Source organism: Rhinopithecus bieti, unplaced genomic scaffold, assembly GCF_001698545.2.
Source record: "Rhinopithecus bieti isolate Rb0 unplaced genomic scaffold, ASM169854v2 scaffold_1853, whole genome shotgun sequence".
Taxonomy (NCBI): Eukaryota; Metazoa; Chordata; class Mammalia; order Primates; family Cercopithecidae; genus Rhinopithecus; species Rhinopithecus bieti.
In genome coordinates this window covers 4,343,975-4,351,699 of record NW_016804151.1, presented here as the reverse complement: position 1 = coordinate 4,351,699, position 7,725 = coordinate 4,343,975, and positions in this window count along the sequence as shown.

The following is a 7,725-nucleotide window of genomic DNA, read 5'->3' as shown; positions in this document are numbered from 1 at the left end:
AAAAAAAAAAAAAAAAAAACCATCAAAAAGTGGGCAAAGGATATGAACAGACACTTCTCAAAAGAAGACATTTATGCAGCCAACAGACATATGAAAAAGTGCTCATCATCACTGGTCATCAGATAAATGCAAATCAAAACCAGAATGAGATACCATCTCATGCCAGTTAAAATGGCAATCATTAAAAAGTCAGGAAACAACAGATGCTGGAGAGGATGTGAAGAAATAGGAAAACTTTTACACTGTTGGTGAGAGTGTAAATTAGTTCAACCATTGTGGAAGACAGTGTGGTGATTCCTCAAGGATCTAGAATTAGAAATGCCATTTGACCCAGCAATCCCATTACTGGGTATATAGCCAATGGATTATAAATCATGCTACTATAAAAACACATGCACCCGTATGTTTATTGCAGCACTATTCACAATAGCAAAGACTTGGAACCAACCCAAATGTCCATCAATAATAGACTGGATAAAGAAAATGTGGCATATATACACCACAAAATACTATGCAGCCATAAAAAAGGATGAGTTCATGTCCTTTGCAGGGACATGGATGAAGCTGAAAACCATCATTCTCAGCAAAATATCACAAGGACAGAAAACCAAACACCACATGTTCTCACTCATAAGTGGGAGCTGAACAATGAGACCAAGTGGATACTGGGAGGGGAACATCACGCACCAGGACCTGTTGCAGGGTGGAGGGTTGGGGGAGGAATAGCATTAGGAGAAATATCAAATGTAAATGACGAGGTGATGGGTGCACCAAACCAACATGGCACATGTATACCTATGTAACAAACCTGTACGTTGTGCACATGTACCCTAGAACTTAAAGTATAATAATAAAAAAAATTAAAGATTAGCAGGCTGTGGTGTCATATGCCTGTGGCCCCAGCTACTTGGGAGGCTAGATGGGAGGATCACTTGAGCTGAAAAGGTCAAGACTGCAGTGAGCCATGACTGTGCCACTGTACTCCAGTTTGTGCAACAGAGTGACAGAGTGAGACTCAGTCTCTCAAAAACAAACAAACAAAAGAAGGAATTTGAAATAATCTTCCTGGTTTTACATCTTCCTTTAGATCTAGTTCCACAGTGTCCATTATCTCTGTTTCTTGAGATTTTTGCAGGGCAATCCCTGGTTCAAATCAGCTTCCCACTTAGTTTGTCCACTGCTTACTTAAGGTTCAAATTCCACTTTCTACAGTATGCCAAATCAGTTGACAGTCTTCCATTTATGGCTTAGCTTCTAAAAATTTGGTTACTATTGTCTTTTTCCTGTTTGTTCCTATATTTATATATTTTCTAAAAAATCACACTATTGGCCTGGTGGGATGACTCATGCCTGTATTCCAAGCACTTTGGGAGGCCGAGGCAGGCAATTCACAAGGTCAGGAGTTTGAGACCAGCCTGGCCAACATGGTGAAACCCTGTCTCTACTAAAAATACAAAAATTAGCCAGGCATGGTGGCACACACCTGTAATCCCAGCTACTCGGGAGGCTGTGGCAGGAGAATTGCATGAACCCGGGAGGCGGAGGTTGCAGTGAGCAGAGATCATGCCACTGCACTCCACCCTGAGTGATAGAGCAAGACTCCATCTCGAGAAAAAAAAAAAATCCTATGATCATCACTTTAATAGAGTTTTGTCAGGGATGAAAGATAATGCATGTGTTCAAATTTTATTCAATCTCTTGATGCCCTTCCGAACACACTCAACTTGCAGTTTTCAAAATGTGTTAGATTCTCCTTTGCACTTGCACTCTCCCTCCCTCTCTCTCTCTGTCTATCTCTCTCTCTCTCTCTCTCACACACACACACACACACACACACACACACACACACTTGCCCTTCTAAACCTCTCCCCCATTCCCATCTATGCCTGAGGAACTCCTACTCATCTCTTACCAGGAGCTCTCACCTCCATTTGGACACTTCCAAGACCCCCTCCTGTGATCCCACAGCTCCTTGGATAACTCCCTATCACAGCATATGTCTTCCTAGATAATAACTGCTTGTTTACTTTTTTAATCTTACCCACCGGACTATAAAGGCACACTTACTGCTCTCTCACGAAGTCTTCCTCCTCCAGGGATGCTTCTGGAAAAGAAGTCTTTTCAGTAAATCTTTTCACTAAGGAAACTAGAGACTGTATAAGATGCTCCTCTAAGGCAATGTTCCAGACCAAGAGAAGGCTCCAGTCCAAATCATTAAATAACCATTATTATTATTTATATTATTACTGTAAAAATCTCTTTCCCAAATTGGTCCTCATAGTTAGACCAGATATTAACTGCCTTAAAATTATGCTTAGTGCTTTGTTTAGTCAGACACTTTAGCATTAATTAATTAATGATGGTAATTTACCATCATTAATTAGCTAATTAAATTTGAAACTAAACCTCCAGAGGAGAAATGCCAATTTGGAACTCACTCCAGGCAGATGTCCATAGGCCCAGCTCCTTATTTCTTGACCTTCCACTTAAAAAAAACAGTGAGCTCTGGGATGAAGCTGGGTCAAGAAATGATCCCATGGGACCCTCTTCCTCATTATGCAGTCCAAACCCAGTGCCAATCCTCTCCAGAGCTTTCACAACAAACAGCTGTGAGAGTGTCCTCACAGGTGTCATACACATCCAACATTCTTATTTTCAGCCCAAAACAAGAGGCTATTTCTAATACAAACAACATACCAAATGTAGAGCTCCTCTGGCCCTTACTATTGTCATGAAAAGAGTAATAAAATGGCTATAGCTGTAAACAAAGCAAGTCCTGCAGTGTTTAGGGGCTGCTTAAGAAGAGGTTGCAGTGGACTGAAGGCTCATGTCTTCCCAAAATTCATATGTTGAAATCCTAACTCCCAATGTTATGGTATTGAGAAATGGAGCCTTTGAAAGGGAAATAGTTAAAACTTTCACAAATGGGATTAGTGTCCTTATAAAAAGGACCCTGAACCACAAAGAGCTCTCTCACTCTCTTCCCATCCTATGAGGATACAAGAAGAAGAAGGCAGTCTACAACCTAGAAAAGGGCCCTCACCAGAACCCAATCATGCAAACACTCAGGTCTTGAGCTTCCCAGCTTCCAAAACTGTGAAAAATAAATTTCTGTTGTGTATATGCCACGCAGTCTGTGCTACTTTGTTATAGCAGCCTAAAAAGACTGACAGTGGTCTTGTCCAGGGGAGCAGGGAGGACAGAGCTACTTTGTTATAGCAGCTTGAAAAGACTTACAGTGGTCTTGTCCAGGCGAGCAGGGAGGACAGAAACAATGAAATGGAAGAAAGCCCTTTAAAAATCTCTACTTAGGGAACTGCTGCTTTCAGCAATACAGTGCAGTTGGGCTCCTAGATATATTTCTTTTCCATGCATCAAAGACATGACCGTTCACCTGAAATTTGTGAGCTCTCCACTTCTCAAAGCAAAGGAAAATGGAGGGAAAAGTTACCTGGTTTGTGTTACAACCCTACATATGTGTGTGAAATGCTGGAAATACTCTCATGGAACATTAGCCCCAAAAGCAATCTGATGAGCCCCCTTTCGCTTGTCAGGAGATGTTGCTTTCATATTCCATTGAACTCCCTTCATTCCAAACTATAGCCAGCCTGACTTTTTGTCGTGCCCTTAGGAGAAAGGGGAGGTACAAATGTCTCAGGATGCAGTAACTTTCCTGGAAACAGAGAAAGACTTGAAAGCAGTCTCACTGCAGATTGCTTATGATGAAGTCTGATTATGGTGCTGTTATTCTTATATAACATGTAATAGTAATAAATAGAATAGTAATAATAATAATTTTCAGGTGTTTTTATATTTTATGTTAGAAATTCTACCTTATAAAGTATTTTTATAAGGAGTTAGGCTCTTGGAAAGAAAATAACTTATTCAAGGTTGCAAAGCTAGTTGGTGATACAGTTGAGATTTCAACCCTGGTTGTTTGATGCCATTTATGGCAGAGTGAATCTTAGTCACTCTATATTTGTTGGGATGCTTTTGGCTGCTAATAAAAGAAACCCCAGATAAAATCTGAGGGAAGAGCAGTCCTGCATTTGGTTGATTTGGTGCCTCAGTGACATCAAGAACCCAGGTATTTTCCCTTTTTCTTCTCTACTACTCACATTGTATTAAATATATTCTCATGGTTCCAAGTTCCAGGCATCACCTGTAGTAGGCAAAGTCCAGAGGAAGAGAAGGGAATATCTCTGTAATGTGTGTCATTTTGAAAGCATAAGCAACATCCTTTCATGTCTCATTGGCCACAATTTCACCATATGCTCTCAGTTCAACAGTCATTTGGCAAGTGACTATATTAACTAGCTTAGATCAACTAAGATTCAGTGCCCTAAGGCTAAGAAGATCTCAGCCTCTGCTGAAGGAAGCAGATTCTCAGAGGAAGACAAATAAAATGTGTAGGCAAAGAAGAAAGAGTAAATGTTCTAGGACTGGCAACCAACAATGACAGTCACTCCCACCAATATGGGAGACCATTTACTTTCTACAACATTTTGCTATCAAATAATGAAACAAAGCATCTTGTAAATATATAATCATAATGAATACAAAAGGTTAGTGGAGTATTTCAGAAAAGTCAAAGTTCAATATACTTAAATACATGTGGTGCTAGGTACTTAACACTGTAGAGGGAGCCCCACTGACTGGGGATGAAGAGACCTGAGATCTCTTCCAACACTAACTGACTGAGTTCTACCTCCAACACTAACTAGCTGGATGGTCTCAACCTGCCTAATATTGATTTCTTCCTTTTTTACATTGAATCACAATGCTGCCTTTATAAACTCCATAAAATTTTTACTTAATATCCAATGATTACTAAACATTATTGACATGAACCTGAAGTTAATGTTTCAATGAATAGATGCAATAGGGAAGATTTCTGATTTTGAAGGCATTTTGAGTGTTTATCTTGCTGTGTCCTATCAGGGGAACCTGCCCCCAGTATTTAATGTGGGTTCTTTTCTATATCCCTAAGCATCTCGGCTGGTTTTAGAAATAAAGGGAAAGACTACAAGAGAGAGAAATTTTAAAGCTGGGTGTCCGGGGGAGACATCACATGTCGGCAGGTTCTGTGATGCTCCCTGAGCCATAATACCAGCAAGTTTTTATTAGCAATTTTCAAAAGGGGAGGGAGTGCACGAATAGGGTGTGGGTCACAGAGATCATGTGCTTCACAAGGTAATAGAATATCACAAAGCAAGTGGAGGCAGGGCGAGATCACAGGACCACAGGATGGGGCAAAATTAAAATTGTTAATGAAGTTTTGGGCACACATTGTCATTGATAACATCTTATCAGGAGACAGGGTTTGAGAGCAGACAACCTGTCTGATCAAGATTTATTAGGCAGGAATTTCCTCACCCTAATAAGCCTGGGAGTGCTACAGGAGACCAGGGCTTATTTCATCCTTTAGGCTTCGACCATAAAAGATGGCTGCCTCCAAGGGGGCCGCTTATAGACCTACCCTCAGGGTGCATTCTCTTTCTCAGGGATGTTCCTTGCTAAGAAAAAGAATTCAGTGATATTTCTCCTATTTGTTTTTGAAAGAAGAGAAATATGGCTCTGTTCCATCCAGCTCACCAGCAGTTAGAGTTTAAGGTTATCTCTCTTGTTCCCTGAACATTGCTGTTATCGTGTTCTTTTTTCAAGGTGCCCAGATTTCATATGTTCAAGCACACATGCTCTACAAACAATTTGTGCAGTTAACGCAATCATCACGGGGTCCTGAGGCGACATACATCCTCCTCAGCTTATGAAGATGACAGGATTAAGAGACTACCAAGTAAAGACAGGCATAGGAAATCACAAGGGTATTGATTGGGGAAGTGATAAGTGTCCATGAAATCTTCACAATTTATTTTCAGAGACTGCAGTAAAGACAGATGTAAGAAATTATAAAAGTATTAATTTGGGGAACTAATAAATATCCATGAAATCTTCACAATTTATGTTCTTCTGCCGTGGCTTCAGCTGGTCCCTCCATTCAGGGTCCCTGATTCCCCGCAACAGTGTCCTCCTCAGCTTTTTCTTCCCCTCCCAAGTTCTCAGACAACACTGAGACCTGTGTTGTGGATCCTCTACTCCTGGTTTTCCGGCCTTAAACCAAAGACGGTCAGTCAACATCTGAATGGCTCTTCAGAATGCTCTATAATGGGTTTACAAATGAACTCCTTTTCTGTCTTTGCATTTTAGAGAAACTAAGTGATTTAAGGGGAATGTCAAGGATCACAGTGACAATATGTTCTTCAAAAAAAGCTAGGAGACTGAGAGGGAACTGATAGAGGGCTGACAGGGCTCTGACTCCTTCTGCTCCTTTGCAGTATAAGGGATGCTTCATTAAGGGCTTTCAGTCGCACAGGATTCCTAAGTATTCCATTGATCTTCCCTCTCTCTGGTCACATTCTTTGGACTGAGATTCATTCCCTGATTTTACCTTGGCTCTGCTTCTCTTACTCACTGAGTCACTGAGTCAAACTTAACTGCTAGATCCATCCTATTGAGAGCCCACATTTCTTGATTTTTTTCTTATTTAGTACAGTAGTTCTTGTCATTGTTTTTCCTTCGCTCTTATAATACAAAGTTTTTAGCTGATTGCTTGTGAAAGAGTATATTATAAAACCAGGTTTAATTCAACTGGAAGAGACATGGAGATCATCTAGATCCTCACTATTCAGAGTGTGGTCCACAGAACAGTAGCACTGGCCTCACCTCATTAGAATCTCAGACCAGTCCCAGACTCTACTGAATCAAAATCCACATTTTAACAAAAATCTTCAGGTGACTCATATGCATATTAAAGTTTGAGAAGTGCTGAACTAGAACAGCCACCCCATTTCACAGAGAAGCTAAGTGACTTTTCTATGGTCCCTAAGCAAATAGGCTGTCCCCAAGTCTCCTGATTATTAAAACTGCATTCACTACCTCTGAAATACCATTGATTGATTTTTATACTTAGCTGGTTTATCCAACTTTATTTCCAAATAAGGTGTTGAGCACTGACATAAGGTATGCCAGTATTTGGCATTCAAATTCACTTATCTGACCCACTGCTGCCTATTATTCTAATAACATAGCTTCATAGTTGTCTGCAACCTTCTCTTTCATTTCTTGATTTAATTATCTCACCAGGGCATGCTCTAGTCCAAACAATGAAGTGAGTAGAGCTTGTCTTTAATGTCTTTGTACTCACCTCTTTATTCCCACGCCTTTTTGGATTTCCTTAGCAGATTACAAAGTGACCCTCCATCTGCTAATATTTTATTTACAATCCCTATACTTCTATCTATAAATGGAAATAGTCTAAAGCTTTCTTTTTATTTTAGTTCTTGGTTAAAACCTGAGGTTAAAATTATGGTTGCTTCACAAAATGGATAAGAGAGTTTGATCATTGCTTTAAAAACCTACAGACCTTCTCAGTGAGGGATTAATTGTGTGGGTCATAATCCATGACTTATCTATATTGTTAACACTTTTACAAGATTATCATAGTTACAGAATCATAACTTCTGAAAATCAAAGCAGAATATTTTCTTAGACAAAATACGCTGCCATGTTTGCACCATTGAGATTTCTGGTACCTCTTAAGAAGACTGGGGCAAGAAAGGGTGCAGAAGGGGAAATATGTCCCTCAAACCTCCAACTCTACCTCTCCTTCACTGCCCCAGTCCTGAAGAACACAGCCCCATGTATCTATAACTCTGTTCCTCTAAC